Raw genomic sequence first — 6,127 nt, 5'->3', positions numbered from 1 at the left:
AGCTGCACAGCCCAGGGCCTGCTGGGCAGACCAGAGGGTCCAGGGCTGCAATCCGCCTTTACTCAGGAAATGTCTTCCACCCGCGGTTTCCAGTGGAGACACTGGAGGCTGAGACACCTTGTCCGGGGTCCCCAGGACCTCGGTCCACTGCCCTCACAGCCCAGACTTCCCTGAGCCCCATACCCAGTTCTAAGGCTCCATTTGGTGGCAGAAATTGAGGGTTGTCTCACGGATCTGCCACATCGCCAGGGCCTGAGCAGTGTTTTGTCCATGTGCCTCAGGGGACTTCACTGGTTTAATGTGTTTCCCGAGTCACAGAAAGAGACGATTTTACAGGCGTGACCCCCACCATGGAGTAAGCTTTCACTCTGCAGAGAGGAGTCGGGCACACTGGAGAGGAGGTGCTAACAGTGAGTGCCCTGGGTGGCTGGGGCAGACCTGAACCATGGCTTCTGGCTTAGGTATCTGTTGTTGAATGCAATTCCCTGATTCTCCCCAAGGAAATGTGCCTCCATCCTCTTATCCCTCGCTGGTAGGGGATGAATAGGCTTTATCTCAAGTGATAACAGGTACAACCCTTCTAACCCCTGCCCCATCTCCTCCTCACCAGCTCAGGCTCCGTATCTTTCCAACTTACTTGACAACTCACATGATCAACTACCCATTCCCATTCTGCCTGTCTTCTCACACCAGCCAGCTGGCTTCCCAGGGTGACAGTCTTTAGATTGCCCCCAAGTCTTAACCATCCTCGCTGTGGGTAGATAAGTGGGATTTGGCCCTCAGGCCACACTGCTGTGGTCTCCTACTGTATGTACCAGAAGTAACACACATCTCTATGTACGGAACTCTTCTTCCCTCAAGCCAGACCTCCCTAAATTGCTGGGCCTGTGGTCCCAGCTTCCGGCAAGCATACAGCAGCACAATTAGTTGAGAGCGCCCTATCCCGCCACCTCCTAGTGCTTGCACTGGCCAACGTGGTGTGGCCAGGAGGGCTTCCATTCAAAGCCCATTTCCTTGAGTGTTGCCCAAGGACCAATCTCCTTAAGAAGGGGATGGAATTCCAGGTGGACAAAGCAATACTTACAAAGGAAAAACCACACTACAGGTAAAGGAAGAAGCAATCACGCAATTTTCTTATGCATCATTAGTTTTTTAAAACTTTTTTCCAGAGCAGTTCCAAGATGAGAGAGTAGGGAGGGCCCTTCCTGCTCGAGACCAGGAGAAGATAGTTTTGAAAAAGTGCTAAAAGTAGAGTCTCAGGGAAGAGTTAGGGAGAAACGGCAGAGGAAACTCCACCGAAATCAGAGGGACATGGAAGACCTATGTGGAGGGCGTGGGCACCCATGGCTCAGGACTCAAGCAGCCCAGAGCCTATGTACCATTGTTGGAAAGTGAGGTGAGACCAGACCGCAGCAGTCCAAGCCACTGGCGAAAAAGCTACAGGAAGAGCCTAGAGGGAACCCAGCTTAGGGCCCCGTGGGGGATAGTGTACCAGCCAAACTAAAGGAGGAAAAAAAAAAAAAGGACAGGACAGACACATTTCTTTCTCCCCAATCACTTTACAACAGCATCCTGTAACAAGCCAATAATGCAGGCACCATTGGAACATACTTAATAGCTGTGCCAGCTTGTGTCTGTGCCCAGCAACCAGCTGAGTGGAGACTCCTGACTCTGCTGAGGAGAACTAACAGGGGCCTAGGAGCTTGTGACTGTGGGAGGCTTCCGTATGGGACTGTGAGAAGTGTGTGGGAGGATGCACAGTGCGGCTGGGACTTTGGGAAGTCACTGTGAGAGGCTCCACACACTCAGGGCTTCCTGGTTACCTGAAGAGAGATACTGCTATGGAAACTGAACTTATACTGAGGACTGCACAGATCTTTTGTGTGGTCCTTGGGATGGAGCAGACAAATATGATGCCCACTGAGGCTAGTGCTCAGTTACTGGTCTCCATTGAGGAGAGGAGTTCAGCTGAGCAGGATAAACATCCCTTCTGATTTGAAAAAAAGGACACAGAGAGATAGAAAGATTTACCATGCCAAACCTGGGTATGTCACCTTAGGCACGCCCTTAACCCTGGAGAACTGAACAGAGCTCTCTGGCCACACCCACTACAAGCCTCTATAAAGTCACTGAAGGCAGACATTCCACTTCTCTACAGTCACAGTACAAAGATGAAAGCCACCACAGCAGGAAAATTAAAAAAAAAAAAAAAGGAATATCTCCACAGATGCCAAACAACAAATGCACCAATTCAAGAAACAAGAAAAAGAAGACAACATGAAGTCCCCAAAAGGATATAACATTTCAACACTAGATCATGAAGATGATGAGGTAGAAGAAATACAAGAAATAGAACTCAAAAAATTGATCCCAAGATTATACAGAAGTGGGGCCAGTGCTGAGGCGCAGAAGGTTAAAGCCCTGGCCTGAAGCGCCGGCATCCCATTCGGGTGCTGGTTCTAGTGCTGGCTGTTCCTCTTCCAATCCAGCTCTCTGCCAAGATCTGGGAAAGCAGCAGAGGATGGCCCAAGTCCTTGGGCCCCTGCAACCACGTGGGAGACCTGGAAGAAGCTCCTGGCTTCGGATCAGTGCAGCTCTGGCTGTTGTGGCCATCTGGGGAGTGAACCAGTGGATGGAAGACCTCTCTCTCTGTCTCCACCTCTCTCTGTAACTCTTTCTTTCAAATAAATAAGATAAATCTTAAAAAAAAAGATTACATAGAAGTAATCAGAAGAAATTACACAAAACACTGAAATCCATACAGGACATGGAAGAAACTTTCTCCCATGAAATTGAGATCTTAAAGAGAAATCAAAATGAAATGAAGAATTGAATAGAATAAAAAATGCAGTGGAAAGCCTTAAAAAAAAATCAGTGAACCAAAAGAGAAAATATCAGACTTAAAAGACAAAGCACAGGAAAGTATATAGTCAAACCAAAGCCAAGAAGAGGAAATTAGAAAACCAAAAAACACTGTTGGGAATCTACAGGGTACTTAAAAAAAAAAAAGAAAGAAAAAGAAACCAACATACAGGTTCTAGGAGTTCCTGAAGACACAGACAGAGAGAAAGGATCAGAAGGTCTTTTTAGTGAAATAGGAGAAAACTTCCCTGGTTTGGAGAAAGGAACATCTAAGTACAGGAAGCATATAGAACTCCTAATAGACATGACCAGAAAAGATCCTCACCATGAGACATTATAATCAAACTCACCATAGTAAAACATAAAGAAAAGATTCTAAAATGTGCACAAGAGAAACACCAGATTACTTTCAGAGGATCTCCAATTAAAGTCACAGCATACTTCCCATCAGAAACCCTAGAGGCCAGAAGAAAATGGCAAGCTATAGTCTAAGTCTTAAGAGAAAAAAACTGTCATCCCAGAATATTTATGAATGGAGGTGAAATAAAGACCTTCCATAACAAACAGAAATGGAAAGAATTTGTCACCACCTGTCCAGCCCTACAAAAGATGATGAAGGATGTGCTGCACACAGAAACATGGTTATCACCAGGAAAGAAAGTAAAGGATGCAAATCTCAGTAAAAGTTCAGAAGAAATTCAAAGTAAAAAATAGGAATATTTTTGGAAAGATGGCAGGGCAAAGTTAGTTAACAGTCACCTTGAATGTAAAGGGCCTCAACTCCCCAGTTAAAAGGCATAGACTGGCTGCGTGGATTAAAAAACAAAACCCATCTATTTGCTGCCTGCAAGAAACACATCTCATCAACAAAGATGTATGCAAACTGAAAGTGTAAGGATGGAAAAAGATATTCCATGCCAAGAGAAATCAGAAAAGAGCTGGTGTAGCCATCTTAATATCAGGCAAAATAGACTAACACAAAAACCATTAAAAGAGACAAGGGCACTATGTAATGATTAAGGGATCAATTCAACAGGAAGATATCATCATTATTATAAGCGTATATGCACCTAGTTAGAGGGCACCTGGATATTTAAAATAAATGTTAGTCAAATTAAAGGGAGACTTAGACTCCAATACAATAGTACTGGGGGACTTCAATACCCCACTTTCAGCAATGGACAGGTCAACCAGAAGAAAATCAACAAGGAAACAGCAGATTTAATCAAAACTGTAGACCAAATAGATCTAACAGACACCTACAGAACTTTTCATCCTACAGTTGCGGAATACACATTCTGGTCAGCAGTGCAAGGACCATTCACTAGGATTGACCACATTAGGCCATAAAGCAAGTCTCAGCAAATTCAAAAAATTGAAATCATGCAATGTATCTTCTTGGGCCACATTGGAATGAAGCTGGAAATCAGCAACTCAGGAATCTGCAGAGCATATGCAAACACATGGAGACTGAACAACATGCTCCTGAGTGAACAGTGGGATATAGAAGAAATCAAAAGAGTAATCAAAAAATTTCTGGAAACAAGTGAAGATGACAACACAACATATCAAAACTTATGGGATACAGCAAAAGCAGTGTTAAGAGGAAAGATTATAGCAATAGGTGCCTACATCAAGAAATTGGAAAGGCACAAAATAAATAAGCTGTCAATGCATCTCAAGGATCTAGAAAAACTACAGCAAACCAAACCCAAAACTAGTAGGAGAAAAGAATTAAAATTATAGAAGAAATCAACAAAATTGAATCCAAAAAAATTACAAAAGATCAGCAAAACGAAGAGCTGGTTTCTTGACAAAAATGCACAAAATTTATGCACCATTGGCCCAATTAACCAAAAAAGACCAAAATTAATATAATTAGAGATGAAAAAGGAAATGTAACAACAGACACCCACCACAGAAATAAAAAGAATCATCAGAAATTACTACAAAGAGCTATATGCCAACAAACTGGGAAACCTAGCAGAAATGGACAGATTCCTGGACACATACAACTTACGTAAAATGAGCCATGAAGATATAGAAAACCTAAACAGACCCATAACCAAGACAGTAAAAGGCCCTCCCAACAAAGAAAAGCCCAGAACAAGATGGCTTCACTGATGAATTCTACCAGACATTTAAAGAAGAACTAACTCCAATTCTTCAAGTTATTTACAACAGTTGAGAGGGAATCCTCCCAAATTCTTTCTACAAAGCCAGCATCATCTTAATTCCTAAACCTAAAAAGATGCAACAGAGAAAGAGAATTACAGACCGATTTCCCTGATGAACATAGATGCAAAAATCCTCAACAGAATTCTAGCCAATCAAATACAACAACACATCAGAAAGATCATTCACCCAGACCAAGTGGGATTTATCCCTGGTATATGCAGGGATGGTTCAATATTCACAAATCAATGTGATACATCACATTAACAAACTGCTGAACAAAAACCATATGATTATCTCAATATATGCAGAGAAAGCATTTGATAAAATACAATACCCTTTCATGAGAACTCTAAGCCTATTGGGTACAGAAGGAACATTCTTCAACACATTCAAGGTGATTTATAACAAACCCACAGCAAGCATCATAGTGAATTGGGAAAAGTTGGAAACATTCCCACTGAGATCCAGTATCAGACAGGGATGTCCACTCTCACCACTGCTATTCAATATATTCCTGGAAGTTTTAGCCAGAGTCATTAGGCAAGAAAAGAAAATCAAAGGGATACAAATTGGGAACGAGGAAGTCACCTATCCCTATTTGCAGATGACATGATTCTATATATAGGGGATCCAAAAACTCCACTAAGAGATTATTGGAACTCATAGAAGAGTTTGACAAAGTAGCAGGACATAAAGTCATTACACAAAAAATCAATAGCCTTTGTATACACAGACAATGCTACAGCTGAGAAAGAACTTCTAAGATCAATCCTATTCACAATAGCTACAAAAAAATAAAATAACTTGTAATAAACTTAACCAAGGATGTCAAAGATTTCTATGATTAGAATTACAAAATATTAAAGAAATAGAAGATACAAAAAATGGAAAAATTTTCCATGTCCATGGATTAGAAGAATCAGTATCATCAAAATGCCCATTCTTCCAAAAGCAATTTAGAGATTCAATGCAATACCAATCAAAATACCAAAGATATTCTCAGATCTAGAAAATGCTGAAATTCAGATCTAGAAAAAATGCTGAAATTCATATGGAGACACAGGAGACCTCAAATAACTAAAGCAAT

This window comes from Oryctolagus cuniculus, chromosome 14, assembly GCF_964237555.1.
Source record: "Oryctolagus cuniculus chromosome 14, mOryCun1.1, whole genome shotgun sequence".
Taxonomy (NCBI): Eukaryota; Metazoa; Chordata; class Mammalia; order Lagomorpha; family Leporidae; genus Oryctolagus; species Oryctolagus cuniculus.
Note: the sequence above shows the minus strand (reverse complement) of the source record.